The 21,099-nt window shown below is 42.1% G+C and overlaps 1 protein-coding gene across 1 annotated transcript in view; it reads left to right on the top strand.

Moving 5' to 3' along the window:
• The first annotated feature begins 11,465 nt into the window (after positions 1–11,465).
• The window catches only part of Col8a1 (collagen, type VIII, alpha 1), a 130,482-nt gene continuing 120,848 nt past the window's right edge, over positions 11,466–21,099 (top strand). The window contains exon 1 of the mRNA NM_007739.2: positions 11,466–11,563. The gene's annotated coding sequence lies outside the window, so the exon portion shown is untranslated. The remainder of the gene's footprint in view (positions 11,564–21,099) is intronic.

The following is a 21,099-nucleotide window of genomic DNA, read 5'->3' as shown; positions in this document are numbered from 1 at the left end:
TGCTGCATCTGAGTTTGCCAACTCATTGTGCTCCAGTTAAAACTGAAGAAATATAGTAATTCACAACCTCTACAAGAAACACCCGGTGAAATTTTCTTCTGGCTTTTGCACAATGGTGGCAATGGCTGTAGTCCAAAACATAAACAAAAACTCATATGGAAGCGACAAACACACTCAAAATAAAACTTATACTATTCCCCAGTCCAAAGATCTTTTTAGTCTAAGACTTCACGGTTTATTTATACTACTGAGTAACTCTATCCAGTGAATACGAAGCACAGATGAATACAGAAAGGCAGCATTTACATAGTCTAATGATTCCCATATATGGATCATAGATGTGCGTGCCAAGAAGTTTGGCAATTCCTTTTTGGAAACTGGCTTTAATGAGTTGGTGACAAGTGAAGCACACAGAGTCAGTTTCATGATAACCCAGACATTAATATACTCATCTCTGGGAAATCAAACCATTCATTCTCCATTACCATATACTATAAACTGACATGTAAATAATGGGCAAACTGCCACCAGTTAGATTTGCTAAAAATAATCCTGCATCATAAATATGAACCAGAGCAACAAGCCCTGCTAATTCATGGTGAGAGCCGATGGGAATGACATGAGTCTTAAACCCTAGTCTCACGAATCTTGCTCTAGGGACTTGACAAACTATGATAAACTGGGAACCAAAATGAATCAATTTAGCCTGCCACTAGAATTATAGGGTCTTCTGAATCTTGATGTTGAGTTGATATTTCAACTAATACAGACTATCTCTGGCTAAACTTAAAAACTTATGTTGGTTTTCCCTCCCGGCCAGATAAGCTTCTTTACTGCACAAATGTCCATCCAAATGCAAAGTGAAACTTAAATTTGAAATTCTCATTGGGTTTCTCCCTTCTTTGCCAAGATTTAAAGGGCTTCTACTGTATGTGGTGGGAAGAGAAAGAAGCACACATTGACTCTTAACTTGCCCTAACAAATCAAGTTTCCGCCTGATTCGTCTAGCTACGCTCTTTGAGTCATGAATAATTCAATATCCCAAGAATCCTTTCTCTAATACGTTTTATTGCTCCTTAAGTAAGTGTCCCCAGCAAACGGACCCTAATTCTCCAGTCAGGGTTCAGAAAATGTCTGGATAACATCAGGGTCTCGGTCCGACTTTGGCACTTGAACGCCACACTCCAGTGGAATAACTTTTGGTGTGAGAAGAGCTACTTCAGTGCATTTCGACTGTGTAATGCTTATAATTTTAGACTAATTCTATAATTTTATGTTGAGCTTAATGACTGCATCAAACTGGGCCATTCAGTGACATCAGGAATTTGAATCCCTCTGGTTGCTAGTCACTCCCTTTCCGTGTAAGATATAGGAGTAAAGAGAAATTTCCAAATGGTCCCCAATGAGTTTCTATGACAAGTCTGTATATAATATTGAGCTGTGGGTAGGATGCTTTGGTTGGATTTCAGGAAGGACTCCTTTTGGCCAAATTCCATTATGAACCAACATTAAGTTGATTTATTTGGTTCAGGCAAAAGTCTTGGCATAGTGACACCAAGTCAAACCAGCTAAAGCATATCTCCTCTGTGCAGGACTAAGGTATCTAGAACCATGAAGCCATCACACTGCACATTAGAAATGGTTCCGCTGGGAACACTGGAGGAACAGTTTACAGACTAAGAAAGGGAGAAAAGCTCGATTCCATGATTACAAATGGTGTCCAGCCACAGCTTTGTTTGTTCTCCCACAGAGCCCAGTTTTCTCTAACATTAAAGCAGCAACTATTAGATAATGAGTCTCTTTCTTCATCTACCAAGTTGGGAAATGATACTGAAACTACACTGTGCATGGCTACTGGGAAGCAAGGAGGTGAAGAGCATGAAAATGCTTTGAAAACCCCTAAGTGTTATCTGTACTTATGGAAGAGTAATGTTCGTATTTGTGGTCTCCCTACTAGGGCAGTTTGGTTTGTGTTTGTTTGTTTTTCTCTTCTCACAGGATTTCCCAACTTAGGGTCTTCAGTGCACCTCCTCTGGGAGACATCCCTTGTCAAGTTGGCAGAGTATTGGGATTATTTTTGTAGTCAATAATGTTAGATGGAGAAAACAAATATAGAATCATCATTTCAGAATCTGAAAAGACACATTGTTCAGTCAAAGTGTGGCCAAGCTGTACTGGTACAGAGCCATGACTGATACATCTACACCATCACTCCTGCACCTAAGGCTCAGGGAACATTGTGAAAGAAGAGGCTGGAAAATTGTATGAGCCAGAAGACCAGGATGTCTGCTTCAAGATTGTGACTTCTATAAATGGCATGGCCCTTTAAGATTCTAACAATATGGTCACTTAAGTGAGACCAGTCAATGACACCAGTTAGCAATCCTAAGGGTATGGGGGCAGTCTCATAAGGCTCCAACTGCTAAATGAAGAGCCACAGGTGTATAATGGCCTCAACAAGAGGAATAATATGTCTTCTCCTTGGACAAGCCCCACAATGGACTATCTAGTGCCAATCTGTCAGTCCTAGACAGAAACACACACACAGGAGAACAAAGCTAAATGGACTCACCAGGTTGTAATTACATATACATACATACATATATATCTATAATAGTTAAAGAAAAAGCATTCATGAATTTGAAGGGAAATTGGGAGAGGGAGGAGTTGGGAGGAGGAGGGAAGGGGGAAATTATGTAAATGCAGTACTAATATATGAAAATCTCAAAAGATAAAAGAAACGTTTTAAAAGAAATCTGCAATGTCAGGTGGTGGTGTGGGCAAACCTTTAATCCCAGAACTCAGAAGGCAGAGGCAGGTAGAGCTCTGCGTTTGAGGCCAGACTGTTCTACCGACAGCCAGGGCAACCCAGGGAAACCATGTCTCAAAAAAAAAAAAAAGAATATGCTTAATGTTAATGATATACAATTTCTGAAACACAAACGGATAAAAAATACTTTTCTGCATAACACCTTTTAATGTCCCAGGAGTGGAGTCCCACAGAGCATCATTATTGCCCAGAAGGAATAGGAAATGTGATGTTCATCTCAAGGAGGTGCTTACTGTAACAGGCTAGGTCCATTTCCTCATCAGTCCTAAGGTTTAGTTTATGAGTGCACGCATTCATAGTGGTATTACCCTTAAAAATTATGACCTCTACTTTTAATTCCCAGAACCCCTTTAAAATACCCACATTTCTGAACTAAAAAGGTTGTCTAAAATACTCACTATTAACTATTTTTAGACATAAGCCTATATTTTGTTTGCCATGAAAAAGAATAGCGAAAAATGCATTCTGGAATCTTTAAAATGTGTAGCATGCAAAGGCTGAAATGGAAAGAAATCACCAAATATGTATTAGAGTGCAGGTTGTGCAAGTGTTTTAATTTACATTGTTTCGTGATTTCAAGTTCATAGTCTCTGCTACCTCTAATGTTAGGAACTTAATTACCTTCAAGATAGAAGAAAAGGAAGGTATCACAAATTAAGATAAAATGAGTAGTTATTTATGCAAAGATATCATCAGAAGTGCCCCACGAGTAAGAACAGCCCGGATCCTGTCACAGAGAAAGTAGGGAGAGAGGTGGGCTTGTCTCAACCTGAACAATCTTCTTACTGACTAAACGATATCCCAGCACCCACCTGAAACTATGATAACAAGTCTAGCACAGATGGTCAAATAAAAGTAAAATTCTGAAAGGGTACAAAAATAAGAGGGCAATTAAATTTAAAACTTAATAAACTAAGGAAATTTCAATGCAGAGGATAAACAAACGGATGAAGACAAAAGAAAATTACTCCACCTCCTTTGGTAAAATCTAACAGGACCCAAACTAGCGTTTCATGGAATCTACTGTTTCCCCACAACTCTTGAATTAATTAATTAATATGAGAGAGAGAGAGAGAGAGAGAGAGAGAGAGAGAGAGAGAGAGAGAGAGAGAGAGAGACTAAAAACATTCATCAAGGAAAGGCTAGAAGGGGCCTTGTAAGAGGGCACAGCCCCATCCTCTTCCTCATCAGCCTTTGTCCACTTACTCACCAAAATGACCAACACAAAGGGAAAGAGGAGAGGCCGTTTAGGGAATATGGAGTTGTTCCTTTGGCCATATACATGTGAATCTACAAGAAAGGTGATATTGTGGACACCAAGGGAATGGGCACTGTTCGAAAAGGAATGCTCCAAAAGTGTTACCACAGCAAAACTAGAAGAGCCTACAATGTCACCCAGCGTGCCGTGGGGGCAATCATTGTAAACAGGAAAGCTATGGGCAAGATTCTGGCCAGGAGGATCAATGTGCCGATTGAGCACATCAAGCACACAAGAGCAGAGACAGCTTCGTGAAGCGGGTAAAGAACGATCAGAAGCTGCATATGTATCAAAAGATGGCCTAGTCCGGCCATCACTAGAAAGAGAGGCCCATTGGACACGCAAACTTTATATGCCCCAGTACAGGGGAACGCCAGGGCCAAAAAGGGGGAGTGGGTGGGTAGGGGAGTGGGGGTGGGTGGGTATGGGGGACTTTTGGTATAGCATTGGAAATGTAAATGAGCTAAATACCTAATAAAAAATGGAAAAAAAAAAAAAAGAATGATCAGAAGAAAAAGGAAGCCAAAGAGAAGGGCACCTGGGTGCAACTGCCTGCGCCACCCAGAGAAGCCCATATTGTGAAGACTAACGGAAAAGAGCCAGAGCTGCTGGAGCCCATTCCATACGAATTCGTGTGTGTGCAAAAACGAAATCAAGGACCCGGACTGCAAAGTGTTTTCCAAAAACAAAACAAAACAAAACAAAACAAAACAAACGCCGGGCCATGGTGATGCACACCTTTAATCCCAGCACTTGGGAGGCAGAGGCAGGCAGATTTCTGAGATCGAGGCCAGCCTGGTCTACAAAGTGAGCTCCAGGACAGCCAGGGCTACACTGAGAAACCCTGTCTCGAACCCTCTCCTCCCCCCCCCCCACCCCCCAAAAAGATGAAAACAAACACTAGGAGACTAAATTTAAAATAATTCACATATTCTAAGTAGGTTTCAAGAGAGTGCATATCAAAACAGTGTTTCTTTTCTGCCTCAAAGATACTGACCAGTCCAATTTTGATGAACAGTAGAAGCAACTTCACTGAGCCACATTGCTATCCCCCAATGCACTGCCCCACAAAGAATCCCCACACAGAAATTTATTAAAGAGTAAGGAAAGGTTAGAAGTACTTCAGATGAAACTTGTTATGGGAAGATAAGGTCTAGAAAAATATTCAAAATCCTTAATAAAAGTCTAGTAGTTTGAGAATCTCGGAAATGCTGTAGTTTTATCCAAAGTGAAAATGGTTATTAAGGCTGAGGATGTAGCTCAGTGGTGGAGGGCCTTGGTTTTCACTCTAATCATCACCATACGGCTTTCTTAATTGGATTAATAAAAGAGCACAGCACTGAAGGGAAGGAGGTGCTCACGGTAAGGATAAAAGTGTTTCTTAAGTCATCAGGCACATTTACTTAGCTGCCAAGCACATCTGGCACAGTGGGAAGGCTTCAGAGCACAGGCATCCGTACGATACAGTTAAATTTCTCTCAACCGAAAGAGAAGTGCCATGTGATTCCAAGGAAAAGAGTTAAAAGGCTAATGGCTATGTCTGCGAGACGTCTGCCAAGCTGTGAAATTCAGAAAAGCAATGTTCCTGGTCATGTGATGATAGCATAGCCTCACCTTTTAGGAATCTGAACCTAGAATACAGATGAGGTTTATCACTCGGCCGTATCCCCTTGTAGCAAACCTTGGGGTGATGGATTATAAAAACCTACTCCAATGACTAAAATCAAGCCTGTGTATCGCTGACTGTTGCTTGATATCAGGGGCATGCTAAGTGTGCAGGGTATCCACAGACCAGATGTTCGGAGCTGGTAAGTACATGATGAAGGAAACTATAACAAGTGCCTGGATAAACGGCTTTGTTTTATTCTAATGCACACTGATTTCAAACATGATAAAAATCTGTCTCTAAGTTCTCTCAGGTGGTTAGTACCCGTGCTGGGTATGAACCTCAGATCTTCTATCGTGTTACCAAATGCTGTTTACAAAGCCAGTGAGGAGGCCATCTGTGGGATCTACCATGTCAGTCAGCCCTGCTCTCTGAGCCAAAGAGAGACTAGTGACTCATAAAATCCAACAGCCTTTAGGAATAAATGGTAAGTGTGCTTTTCCTTCAGTGCAGTAGAAGCATTTTCAATCTTTGTAAATAAAACCCTATCCTAAATACCTAGGAACACTGAGAGTTTAAGAACCTTACTGAGCAGGTTTACAGTGTTGATGCTTAACACCATCTGCTCACAGTCAGCTATTGTATGGAACACAGGGCCCCCAATGGAGGAGCTAGAGAAAGCACCCAAAGAACTGAAGGGCGCTGCAACCCTATTGGTGGAACAACAATATGAACTAACCAGTACCCCCAGAGCTCATGTCTCTAGCTGCATATGTAGCAGAAGATGGCCTAGTCGGCCATCATTGGGAAGAGAGGCTCCTTGATCTTGCAAACTTTATATGCCCCAGTACAGGGAAAACACCAGGGCCAAGAAGTGGGAGTGGGTGGGTAGAGGAGTGGGGAGTGGGGGTATGGGGGACTTTCAGCATAGCATTTGAAATGTAAATGAAGTAAATACCTAATAAAAAATTGGAGGGGGAAAAAAAACCCTGATGGGTCAGAGCCAGGCTGTGGTGATGCACGCCTTGAATCCCAGCACTTGAGAGGCAGAGGCAGGCATATTTCTGAGTTCGAGGCCAGCCTGGTCTACAGAGTGAGTTCCAGGACAGCCAGGGCTATACAGAAAAACCCTGTCTCTCAGAAAAACAACAACAAAAACCTGATGGGTCACATGATAGAAAGTGAATTTTTACTTCCCATACTTGAAATCACCCTATTTGCTTCAAGTAGAAATACCTCTGTGTGGTTCTTGCTTATACCGAAAACCAGTCTCATGCGCACTTTTAAGCACCTGTGAGTGACAGACAAGAAGAGTCACTGGACCTTGAAACCCCCCTAGGGGAAACAGATACCCATAACTGAGAGTCAGCTATGTGAGAACATAGATGTGAATATGCAGCTTTTCCAATCAGATTTCATTGTGTTCCAACCAGAGACCCTTGAAAACTAAAGGATGTCACGTATATTGGAGGGTCACTCACACCTACAACAGACAAAGATGTTGGGCCCCTCAGACACACAGAACAGACCCTTACATTAGCCCCACCTGGCATTCTGCTTATGCCCTAGAGAAGTCACACCTTCCCATCATCTTCTTGCAACTACACAGGACACAATAAGTAAATAGAGCTAAAGAAACCACTGTTTATGCCACCTTGCTCAGACTTCCGTATACGCAAAGCACAGGTACTTAGTTTTTCTCTCTATGTACGGTGTCTCAAAAGCATAGAAAAGAATTCATTGGTAAACCTCTGAAAAGTTACAATAAAAGAACCTATATTTAAAGAAAAATGAAACCTTGGCATTGCTTATGTTGTTAGTGATTATGGTCTAGAAAATAGTTAAACAAATGATGAGACTTTTAAGACCTTCCACATACTAATCTCATCACCCCCTTGGCACGGCTTCACCTCATTGTAGCTAAAGTCCTGACAGCTAGTCCATGTTCTGAATATCCCTATACCTTTTCTAAACATTAATGCCCCACTCTTGTCCAGAAAGTACTACCATTCAATCCTGATCTATCCAAATGCTACTTGGTATGGCTCAGCTCAAAGCTGCGTCTTCCTTGGACTCTCTACTACTCAACTGTCAGGAATTCATGCTTTTACCCTTCTGTGAAAACAAATCAATACACTCATTTTCCTTTGTTTTAAATACCCTAGACTCCCTTGCCTATTCTTTTTTTTTAAGCTGTTTCTTTATTTTTTAACAGATATTTTCTTTATTTACATTTCAAATGCTATCCCGAAAGTTCCCTATACCCTTGCCCCCCCCCCCAACCGCCCTGCTCCCCTACCCACCCACTCCCACTTCTTGGCCCTGGCATTCCCTTGTACTGGGGCATATAAAGTTTGCAAGATCAAGGGGCCTCTCTTCCCAATGATGGCTGACTAGGCCATCTTCTGCTACATATGCAGCTAGAGACATGAGCTCTGGGGGTACTGCTTAGTTCATACTGTTGTTCCACCAATAGGGTTGCAGACCCCTTCAACTCCTTCGGTGCTTTCTCTAGCTTCTCCATTGGGGGCCCTGTGTTCCATCCTATAGATGACTTCTGTATTTGCCAGGCACTTGCATAGCCTCATATGAGACAGCTATATCAGGGTCCCTTCAGCAAAATCTTGCTGGCATATGCAATAGTGTCTGTAAGATATCTCTGTGTGTCAATCAATATATATGTTTGATTGACCATAAATTAACCTCACACACAACACATAAGAAAAGGTTTACATTCACCAAGGACTTGGAAATATGCCATCATGTGTAGCTCTTAGTATATCCACATGATGGCAAATTTAGGGCATAGCATGTTGTCATTTGATCCTTGCCTTTCACCGGGAAGTCCACTTCTCTCCCCTTTGGAGAGATTCTAGGAACAGCTCCCTGAGAATCATCAGCACAGAGATCCATTCCTGGATTCGCAACGTGTTGTCCAGATCTGCTACTGAATCAGACTCGGGCAAGTGTGAACTGGAGAAATGAACTAATCGTTGGCACCATCCAGACAACATGAAAGGAGTGCCTTTGCTATGTTGGCTGGGTATTCAGGTTCAGAATAATGGGGTAAAGGATGAAAATGGGAAAAGAAAACTCCATCCTGCTGCTGGAGGCTGCCTTCTCTTCAAATGTGCTTTTCTTGTCTTGTTCCCCCCAAGCCCCGCCCCTTATTTTTCACAACTATGTGATGGAACTGGAATGTGTGAGACGCATTAAAGGATTATTTTCCATAATCCTATGGGAATAATTGCTAATACATTTTTTAATCACCCAGACCCTCCTTCTAGCCCCTCTTTTGTTTGCTCAGAATACATTTCCTTACTAAATTAAAGACTCGTAAGAAGTAACACTATGCCTATAAAATCATATTTGGTTTCATGGTTCAGCCCCAAGACAAATAATGTAGTCTTAATTTTCAGTTCTGGTAACGAAGGTTATTATTCATGTTGTAGACTTCACTTAATGGATCTGGACACATCCCTAAAAGATATACTATTTAGGAAGGAAAACTGAATCAGAAAAGAAAAAGAGAGGCAACAACTAACTAGTAAATGAACAAAAGCGTTCACATGAAAGTTTTAGCCTTCTTCATTCTCCATTCATCCATTAATTGAACAACTGCTGCTCGTCATCCATATGTTCACACTCATCAGAACAATTTATTCCATTGGGCCAGGTGACATTTACTGAGCATTTATATTTTCCTGGCTAGTAAACCAATAGGTATGGCTTGTTAGAGCCAGTGACTTTCCTGAATAAAGCTGATTAGGAGGTCCAGGGAAACACACACACACACACACACACACACACACACACACTTATATATATGCATTAGATAGATGATAGATAGATATAGATAGATAGATAGATAGATAGATAGATAGATAGATAGATAGATAGATAGATGATAGAAGGTAGATAGATATAGATATATACCCACACACATATATATGTATATACACGCACACACATATGATGTCAAATTTGTATCTTGATGAAAATTAAAATGTTTCCATTTTGTCTAATGACTCTTCACCATCCTCCCTCTCTGAATCGCATCGGTTTTTGCATGTTGACTTCCAAGCCTATCCATTCGAGCTAAGCTTGGAATTCTTACAAAGGAACCATCAGTTGAGGCTCTGGGCTCTCCAGGCAGACAGATGGGAGTGAGTCTGTAAAAAACTAAGTCCAGTGTAAACTTAGCACATGTGGTGGCAGGTATTATTATTATCCCAGTGGCACGCACTACTATTTTCTTAATAGATTCTTTGAAAATTCTTTTTTATACTGTGGACCTTTACTAGGCCAGTGGCTCTTTCTTAGTGGAGAGGTTTTTTGCCCTTCAGTATCCTATGGCTAAGTCCAAGGCCATTTTTTTTCCACACCTAGCAGAAGGAGACTGCTGGGCTAGTGGTCCTCTGGCATCCTGTGGAGGAGAGGCTGAGGGATACTACTGAACAGTTTTCAAGCCCCTGCGCGGGTCCTCAGAACAATGCACACTCTCCAGGCACACTAAGGAGTGCAGGAGTTTTTAAACTGCCTAGCTTAGCCTGTTGCCAGCTTGAGCTAGCTAGAAAACAAGACAGAAAACAGCACAGCATGGCTTAAGATCGTGTGTGTGTGTGTGTGTGTGTGTGTGTGTGTGTGTGTGTGTGTGTGTACTCGGTGAGCAAGGTCATTCCCTCTTCTCCAAGGCATCTATCCGACTCCCATTTCCCATCTCTGAGTCTCAAGTCCTCCTTTCAAATGCTTTGATTTCTTTGGTGGCAAAACTGTAGCTTGGGCTGGGAAGTGAGTCACCGCTCAGCAGCGAAAGGACCTTATTTTTCTTTCTCTGAATACATTTTTTAATAACTTCAGCATGACCCTTCGCACTTGTTGGTTAAATCCTCTCTATGCCTACGACAAGTGGAGAGAGCTATGACACCGAACATTTTTCAGTTGCTAGCTAGGAGAGATTTTTTTTTTAATACCGAAAATAACCAGAGGACAGCGAGCCCTAGCATCCTGTGTTACATAAGCAGATGTTGATGCTGAAGGGACGAGCTGGTGCGGAGCTGTCTCCGCAGATGGACCTCACAGCTGCTCCAGCCTCTGGAGCTGCCTGGATGTTGCACGCTTAGAACTGTCTGTGGAAGGAGGCTGGCAGGAGTGAGGTGGGGTGGGCCAGGCTGCAGCAGTCAGCTCCCAGAGGCAGGGCGCCTGGGGCTCCCTGGGACGATCCCCTCCCACCACTGTCTGGGCTCACCGGGCTTGTCCTCCACCCTTTTCCAGAAGCCCATCTTCCTCGCCTCTACCTCGCTTCCAAACCCGTCAGTTCTCTTGGGCGGTTACTTGGCTTTTCGATCACAGAGAAAACACCTTTGTTATTGACAGTCGCCCAGGTTCCTCTCGCTGCCAAAAATGTCACACAAAACCGAAAAATAATCCAGTACCCATTTCATCTTCCAGAATCAAATCCCTATCTCTCTCTCTTCCCCTACCTTTACTTTAGCTTCCCGTCCCCAAGCCCCATTCATTTCTTCCCCAACCTTTCCCTTCTGTGGTCTCTGCCTTTCTCTACTCTCCCTCATTCGTCTCCACTCCTGTCTATTTACTCCGCCGCCCTCCAAAGTCCCTGGCTCTCCCCACTCCTAAAAACTCGGGCTCTACCCTTTCTGCCCCTCCCCAGACAAGTGTCCAGCTCCACGGGGGCAGCCCGCCCGCCGCCCCCGCTCAATCCCTGCCCACCTACTGTGAGGAACAGCTCCGCCCACCTGTCCATAAAAGCCAAGTGCAAGTTACCCGCAGAGCACAGAGGATCAGAGCCCTTCCACGGTCCTCTCCGTGGGAGCCCGAGTCCCTGTCTCCCAGATCTGACGTGCTCAAGGTAAGATAACCCTTGTCAGGGCTGCTGACTTGCAGGGGGTTGCTGCCTGGAGTGAGTCCCTGCTGGTCAACGCCTTTTACTTAGAGTTGATTCATAAGGATGCTGTAATGAACAGTGAGCTTCTTAACTAGCAACTGGTTTGAAAACAAACTTCTGTTTGAACAGTAAAATAAAAATTCCTTTTTGGCAGAAACAACAGCATTTCTATTACAAAAATCTTTTCTCTTTTTAAGTCACACTGCCCCCCCTCCCCGCGTGCCCCGTCTGTCTGACTGCTTCTGAGGTTAAATGTATCTGTTTGCGGTATTATGCTTGTGTTTTTAATTGTAAATAGTTCACATATCAGTAAGGGCAGGGGAATCTGTCCCATTGTCAAAAAAAAATGCACTTTAAAGGAGCACAATTACTTCTCTAAAAATAGCACAGTCAAAAGGTCGGCTGCTGATTTTGTGATGTTTTCCAAACCCCCAAGACAACTTCTGTGAGTCCTTTAAGAAGTATCTTTCCAGGTTTAACTGCTCGGAAAAAATGATGTGAACGAGTGCCCTTTGCCCGGGGACAGTAATCAGGTGACTGGAAGATAGGAAAGTACAAATCCCAGTTTACAAGCTGGGGCAGGATGAGCCACTGCTGGGCTACCTTTCCAGTACAGCCTAAAAGGAGTCTTGTGTGGAGACTGAGAGTGTATGAGAACTCTGTGATGCCTATACACACCTCAAACACGAAGTGTTTCAATATGTTTCTCAGAAAGCACGCCGGTCAGATTGCACAATTCTTCTGTGTACAACTGACTGATGTATAGCGAGATCAGCCAGAAAGACTTCAGATGGAAGGTTTTCATCCTCACCGTCCCCTCTGCCCTCCTCAAGCGAGTGCCTGGTTATTGACTGACTCCCCCAGAGCTCTGCAGTGGGGAAGAGACCTTGGATGTGTGTAGGGGTGGTTTGGGGAAGTGGTTGTGGTAGGTGGGTTGGGGGTTGATCTGTTCTTCTTCTCCAGAGTGCTGTGCACCTGTGTGAGGAGAAGCAAACCTGACAGCTACTTTGGAAAAATAAATAAAAATCAGACTCTTGTGCCATCAAGTTTGCTACCATATTCTGTGGGTTTTGTGGGATGAAAGGCTCTCATGTGGGAGAAAAGCCCTCTTCAAATGTTCCATCTGGGCAACTGCAGAAGCTGCTCTTGGAGGAGACAAGCCCAGGCTGCCAGTCAAGAAACCAAAGCAGCGCTTTAGTCCTTAAGGTTCTTAAGGGGAGAGAGCCATTCACATCTTCATGCCTGTTGGTTGTGTGCTGTTTCAAATGGGAAATTTCACTGTAGGTCTAAAACTGAAATAAATCACACACTTAGACAAGTGGCTTGGGCTTTTCCAAATTCTCTTTATCTTTTATATATCAAAAGAAATGTAAAAATATTAAACACTGTTTAGCATGAAAGGGCTAGCATAAAATTATTCAAGTTACTTATGAACCATTTCCCCCACGTTGCAGTTTTTCCCCCCAGTGGAAAAATACTGCAGAGAATGTGGTTTCCTTTCAGAAAATGATATAAAATTACTATTGGCCAATATAATATGTGACCTGTGCATCTTCAAATCCCCTTATCTCCATCCACAGTGCAGTCTGCTGGCTCTCTAGCTAACAAGAGTAATGAGCCATGGAAGGTGCAGGTATGAAACAAGGCCAACCCAAATGTTGGGTTCATTCAAGTTAATTCCTCCTTTAAGGTAATACTTGAGTCCTGCTCAGCCCCATCAGTGAGAAAAGATTATAATTTCCTCCAAAAACCTCCTCTGTCAAAGTTATCAGCCCTAAGGGCCAAAAGCTTACATTATAGAACTCTGTTCAAGCTAAATTTGAGACTTATAATTGTTCTCTGAAGGTTTGCTTCTGCTCTCCCTGACTGTCTGAACGGAGCAGCTATGAACAGTTTAACAGTATATGTGTCATGAGGTTCAACCCCCTTAACTAAGTGGGTGAGATCATCTCAGACTGTTCATGATCTAACCTTCCCAGGGGGCATTACCAGTCAAAGGAGTCTTTCCCTAAGGTATGTACCAGGCACAATGGTACTTTTCTTCTTATGAGTTTAGAAAAATCAAAGTTAAGGTGTCATTTAGTTGTCCTAACATCACCTCTTCTGCACAGGATGTCAAAGGACAGCCCGAGTCTCCTCTTCCCGTGTGTGGCCATGTCCAGCGCATGCTATTGCAGCAGGCTGCTGCTATCTCCCTAAAGGAAAACAAGAGTGGGTGTCTCCTTGACCAGAGACACCCAAAGGATGCCCTACAGATTTTGAGGACCTGCTATACTTATAAAAAACAAACCCACACATTTTAGATTTCTATTTCTGATTTTGAATAAGTAAAATATCTACACAGTAGGAAAGTAGATGTATATTTTTATCTCAAAAGAAAAGGATAAAGGACACCTTTAAAGAATTTGAAATCAACCAGAATTGAGTGGGAAGGTGAGAAGACACCTAGACATCCATTAAGAGACTAGAACAATCTAGATCTGTTATCAAACATGACCTCTTGCTATCCTTACTTACATAGAGCCATGGAGGATGAAGAAGAGAAAAAGTACCTGCTTAGAGTTTCTGTCTGAATTTTCCTTTCTAGCCAATAAGAGCACTGTCACTGCTAATCTAAGAGTCATCTCTACTGCCTTACTCATTGCATCTTCCTCCACTTACGGAAGACAGCAGCATAGTTCTGACACCCAAAATGATTTCAGCTGTGCCCACTTCAAACTCACAGGCACTTGCCAGTTCTAGTCTTTAAAGCCATGTTATACACACCAAACACCATATTTTTTTCTATTCCACTGGTAGTATCTACAAAATGAATCCTAACTCTCCTAAAGGGGAGAGTGTTGTATAAGTGTTTTCAAGTTAGGGGTATCAATGACTCCTCTTCTTTGGTCACTACCTTGGTATGGCAACTTAAAGAAGACTAAGACTTCCAGTCTCTGCTCCTCTAAGTAACTGTGGAGAAACCTATCTCACTATGTGCTTTAAGGAAAGTACAGACAGAGCTTGAGGCTGGAGAACGGTCTTACAAAGTGAACTGCAACTGTTGCATAAAAGTAGAGGAACGGAAGAGTTAAGGGGACAGTGAATGCTTTTGGAATTCAGAGAATCTTTCCCTCAGCATTGTGCAAAAAGACCTCTCACTATAGAAGGCATTCAGTTGGGGGGTGGAGGGGGGTAAGGGGGATAAGAGCCTGCTTGCCAGTTGTTACCGAATTCTAAGGATGTAATTTAACAATTGTTTTAAGATTTTCCAGTTAACTGCCGTTTATATCCCCCAGTTCTAAAGCAAAGCTTTACCGATCCCTTCCATTTTTGGAGCAATGAGGAGGACTAAAGGGTGAGAAAGAGAGTTAACCACATTTCAGAACCAAGAGAGAAAGCTCTGGTCAGCGACTCCAGCAGTGTGGCTTCAGTATGTGCTGTCTGGGGCTCTGTACAGTCTTTCCTTAAAGAGCTGAAAGGACTCGCTGGAATCTGGAATGTCTACAATCTGGAAGCTCTGTGTACTCCAATCCAGGAAGCCATTGACACTGCATCAGACCAAATGAAGTCAATAAAACAACCCCCCCCCCCCAAAAAAAAAAAAAACTAATCAGTGTCACCGCCTAAGATAAGAACAAGTCAAAGTACTAATGTCTGGGTTGGCATGAGCAACATAGAAGCTAGTAATGGTGCTTATGCAAAGGGATGGGATACACTTTTCATGACTTTCAATGTTCAATATTTGTTTAATCACTTCTATTGTTCTTCCTGAAAAACAAAAAAAACTGGTCTCTGCTCCTTGCAGCCTCTTTGGATCTGCAGCTGCAGTCACAGACCCTGGGTGCCGCTAGGGGGATTCCCTCAACCACTACAGATGAATAATTGGGAGTAGCTCTCATTCTTGTGGTTTTCCTCATTGCTGCAAGTCTCTGCGTCTCTTCAGTACTTTTTTTTAAACAGACTATGAATGCTGACTCCATCAAATCAGAAAGTTTTATCATTTTCTAAACTTTAGTCCTTGTGCATGGATAAAGTCATCAAGAAGTTCTTCTTGCCTCCAGTAAACTATCTGAGGCAAGTTTTCAGGGAACATTTATTTATCTAGTAAATTCAGACACTTCTGGAGGGTTAGTAAGAACCCAGACAATGCAAGACATAATTTTTTGGAAGGGACTTTGGAGCTAATTTTAACTAATAGTTCATTTTAGAGATGGAAAAAAGTCAAAAAGGTAGATATCATTCACCAGGTCACCCAAATGGAGGGCAGATAGCTCAACTCCCTAGCCAGGACCTCATCTTTAGTAACTGATACTTCTGCCCACGCAATGAGAATAGGTGTCCCTAACTATGTTGAGGATCCCGTAGGAACTTAACATCGAGCTCTCAGAAGGGTGGAAGTTTGGTATACAGTGTTGTCTTTACTGAAGAATGTGTCTAAGAGATATGAAATAAACCCAGTTAAGACTGAGCTTACTGATCATCAACATCACAGGGACCTTTGATGCCATTCTCTACGGCAGAATCTGAAATATTTAGTTGTTTGCTAAATCTGTGTTGAGCAGAGGAGTGAATGAAGAGAGAGAAAAAATGTTATGCAGAGGTTATCCATTATTTCTAACTCCTATAAAAGACCTAGAAGTAGTCTTCGTAATCTATAGGTACTCAAATCCAAAATGTATCACGTTTAGGATTCCCTCCTACATTAAGAAATGTAGAACTCACTTAACTTCATGGGTGGCTCGGCCATCCTCTTGCTGCAGAACTGGTAAATTTTTCCTACATTTTCCTGAGCTCTAGAGCTGCATTTCTATAGCGTGTTTAAGATCCAGTTTCAATATTTATATGGAACAAGAATAATAAGCAACCCTGTCCATCCTAAAGGCAATATGTTGTCAGCTGATTTTGTGCTTCTCCAAGGCAAGGCAGAGAATTAGAGAAACCATGACTATACCCTGCCTGAAGGGCACGTAGACAAAAGTGAGAAACCTAGGAACCAAGGACTTAGTGAGAGAATGGCACAGTCCCAAGGGATCACACTTCTGACATGAGAAGAGGGGGAAACTCCAGAACAATTTGGAGGACTGGACAACAGACTGCTTTGAATGATCAGCCCCTCTAGGAGATGAACTGTCTATACTAGTGTTCTTTAGGCATAGCACCGTTTGAGGGCTAGTCATGCTGGTGAGAAGATTTACAAGCCTCATGGGCATTCAAACTCTTGTTTACCTTTGACTTCAACTGGGAAGAGAGCCTGGCTTGACCTCACTTTATACTTAACTCTGACCCAGATTAGTAAATTAATGGGAGTCAAGACATCAAAATTTTCCTTGCTGAGATAATACAGTTATTAATTAGTAAGCCATAAAATCATGCCACCAAACAACACTATGAAGGTAGAAACGAACATTCGAGAATCATTTCCTAGAAACAATTCACACTGAAGAAGTGGACAGATGCTATCCTAGATCTTTATTCAGTTAACTCTGAGCATGTCTGGAAACTGTTTGCCTGTCTTTGAAACAGTAATTATTTTCAGAAACTGATTTATTGTATGTTAAAAATCTACACAGTCTAAGTTTAAACATTGTTAAAGCATTCTTTTAAAGTCCTTTTTTTTTTTGAAGAGTGCTTTCTTGCTTACTCCATTATGTGTTTATATCACATGTTTAGGCATTGGGTCATTAATGTTCTAAGACTACAATTAATCATTTTATGTGCTCTAACTGAATAGGCCTGGGTGTGGGTGTTAGCTTTTGGCTTCTCCAGGCAGTAGCATGTATCCAATTTGTTGAAGAGCTTCTCCAGTCTCTTGCACTAACTTGATAAAATGGCTGTTTTTCTGGAAATTTATGTCAGTGAATACTTGAGCTAACTAAGACTGGTTTATAAGAACTCTTTCTCCCTAACCACAAAGGCGTTAAGTCTCCACTACCTTCGGTTTACTGAGATGACTTCAAACCTTAAAGCTAGGCGAGGAACATGCGGATGGGACAGCTGGAACACTTGCAAGCCCACATCCCTTTAATCTTCCATGCCTCCCATTAGTCTATACCCTCTAATAATAATTCTAAATTTCCTTCATAATTCAAAGTGATAGCTGCACATTAGCATATTTTTATGTAGATATTTACTTCTTATTTTTCCCAATCTTAAAGTTTAGTCATGGTGTTAACGATGTCAACCCAAATGACTGGCTTTGGTTTTGGTTTGTTTGTTTGCTTGCTTGCTTGCTTGCTTGCTTGCTTGCTTGCTTAGGCTGACATAAGCCCAAGAAGTTCAAGAAGAGAGACACTAGGTGGAGCTAAGAATTTGTGACTTAGGTAGCCAAAATTGTTGAAGTTGGAAGAATGAGAGAAGAAAAGGAATCTTCAGCAAAATAAGATATTGGATCCTCAACTCCTACTTTAAAAAAGGCATGCCTAGTCTCTCTTCGAGTTCCCAGTTTGTCACAACCCCTCACTGCCCAACGAGTAGGTGGGGGAGTTGCTTGCCAGTAGCAGGAACCAGCACACTCATTGTCTACAGGAGGTGTTAGATGTGTTGCCAGAGGAGGCATTTAAATTTAAGATATTTTTCTGATAAAATACAGAGGTAAGAATCATTGTAACCAGTGGCTAGAGTGCTCCTTGCATTGTTAGTTTTCTTTTCTTTCTTTCTTTTTTTTTAAACCTAATTTAAGCCTCTAAGAATAAATCACTCACTTCTCAGCAATGCCAGAAATGTCCAGGCTTGCAGAAGTTTATTTGAAAGAAAACCAACACAGTCTTAGAGAAAGTTCTTTCCAAGGCCACCACCAGCCAAGCCGAAATCTAAATGCTCAATTCAGTAATAAACAAACTCTGGCAGCTGATGATCAATGAGAGACAAGCAGAGAGGGTAGAAGAGTGCCATGACTAGACCCACCCCTGCTGCAAGGAAGCTGAAAGAGAAAAGACAAAATCAGGCTAGCCAAGAGGTTGGAGAAACTAAGATGCCCCAAACCACTCCCCTGCCTCTGGATCTCCCCAGGGAGCAGCCAGGGTCTTGCCTAGACTAAAGTGAATGTCTTGTTGAACATTTTCATTGCACAGCTGTGGGGAGATGGCTTGTTAAGACTTGAGACGCTTGCATAATTCAGAATTCTTTGGGGGGTAGAGATCAATTAGGACCACACCCAAAAAAAAAAATCCTTGGCACATCAGAGAAAGGCTGCTTGCTTTGTAAATTATGATGGCATTTGTAGGAAAGCAGAATAATCCTCTCCATGAGTCTCTGTGTGATGTCACCAGAGATGAAGCTGTGAAACTGGTATGTGTGTGACTTGAGACTCCACCTTTCAAGACAATCTTTAATATTTTAATCCCTAAACCATCTTGACTCTCTGGGGCCCAGTGCAAGGCCACTAAACATCTATGCACTTTGGTTCTTTATCTTCAAAAGAATACTTCTCAAACAATCCCCTTGTTAATCGGAAGTACATGGGGTCTTCCCATGTATTGTAAGGCATGATGGTACTAGCCATGAATTATCAAAGGTATTTATTCAGAATGCAGACTGGAAGACACACAGGACATCGGGAAGGGCTCGTGGCATGAATTAGAGAGCCAGTCAACATGGGACCGACTTTAAATAGGTGTGTATTCTTCTGAGATTGTGCAAGAGGACTTGCAGTTTTTAGAACACAGAGAAAAATCCCACTTGTAGCAAAAGACCAGACAAGGTCAAGGGTAATTATAGAAAGAAAAATGGCCTCAACAGAGGAATGGATACAGAAAATGTGGTACATCTACACAATGGAGTACTACTCAGCTATTAAAAAGAATGAATTTATGAAATTCCTAGCCAAATGGATGGACCTGGAGGGCATCATCCTGAGTGAGGTAACACATTCACAAAGGAACTCACACAATATGTACTCACTGATAAGTGGATATTAGCCCAAAACCTAGGATACCCAAGATATAAGATACAATTTCCTAAACACATGAAACTCAAGAAAAATGAAGACTGAAATGTGGACACTATGCCCCTCCTTAGAAGTGGGAACAAAACACCCTTGGAAGGAGTTACAGAGACAAAGTTTGGAGCTGAGATGAAAGGATGGACCATGTAGAGACTGCCTTATCCAGGGATCCACCCCATAATCAGCATCCAAACGCTGACACCATTGCATACACTAGCAAGATTTTATCGAAAGGACCCAGATGTAGCTGTCTCTTGTGAGACTATGCCGGGGCCTAGCAAACACAGAAGTGGATGCCCACAGTCAGTTAATGGATGGATCACAGGGCTCCCAATGGAGGAGCTAGAGAAAGTACCCAAGGAGCTAAAGGGATCTGCAACCCTACAGGTGGATCAACATTATGAACTAACCAGTACCCCGGAGCTCTTGACTCTAGCTGCATATGTATCAAAAGATGGCCTAGTCGGCCATCACTGGAAAGAGAGGCCCATTGGACACACAAACTTTATATGTCTCAGAACAGGGGAACGCCAGGGCCAAAAAGGGGGAGTGGGCGGGTAGGGGAGTGGGGGTGGGTGGGTATGGGGGACTTTTGGTATAGCATTGGAAATGTAAATGAGCTAAATACCTAATAAAAATGGAAAGAAAAAAAAAAGAAAGAAAAATGGTGAATAATTAAATTATAGTTTAAAGATCCTAAAAAAAAAAAAGCCTATGTATTTAGCAAGTGATCTTACTTGCAACAAAAAATGTGATTAAATGATATTTTAACTAAAGAAAGATGGGGATTAATAACTGTTTGGACAGAGAGATGACTCAGAGAGTCATTAGGCTGGCACCAAGCCTGAGTACCTGAGTTTAGTCCCCAAGACCTACATGATGGAAGTAGAAAATGAACTCCCATGAGTTATCCTCTGACCTCTACATGCTGCCTGTTACATGTGTATCCACACATACCCACATACATACACATCTACACCAAGGGAATTACAATCAAAAATAAAAATTAATGACTAATATGTTATATGTAATCTGTAGTTCTTTGTCCACATATTCTAAAATGCATTTTAAATGATTGCTGCCAGGGATATAAAGAGGCATTTAGCTGCTATTTGATGTTAGGTCTCCTCTACTTTACGACATCTCCTGGTTTGGTATTCTACAGACAATTATGGTGACTGTTTGGCAATCACTTCCTATTTTACAGTTTTAAGATCTCCTATGATATGGTATTTGCAGTATCGCTTGTTGTTGTATAATATACACTGAGTGGATATTGCTTTAACAAGCCATGAGTAAGGAACCATGCCAGGATGGTGAGGTTCTGATGGATGGGGAACCAAAAGGTGAGATACCCTTGCATTTTCCTGGGCATCAGTTCTTCATGTTGTAGTAATCACAACAGCAGAAAAACTATTCATGTTCTTGTTCCCTCTCTCCCTCTCTGCCTCTCTCCTTCTTTGCCTTCCTCCATCTCTTCCTTCTTCTCCAGTTCCCTCTCTTCCTTTTATTCCTACCATAATTGAAGTCCTAGATCTGTTTAAATTGTCTCTTGCTTCTCCCTTTAATTTCATTT

Source organism: Mus musculus, chromosome 16, assembly GCF_000001635.26.
Source record: "Mus musculus strain C57BL/6J chromosome 16, GRCm38.p6 C57BL/6J".
Taxonomy (NCBI): Eukaryota; Metazoa; Chordata; class Mammalia; order Rodentia; family Muridae; genus Mus; species Mus musculus.
This window is presented reverse-complemented; position numbering and strand designations above follow the sequence as displayed.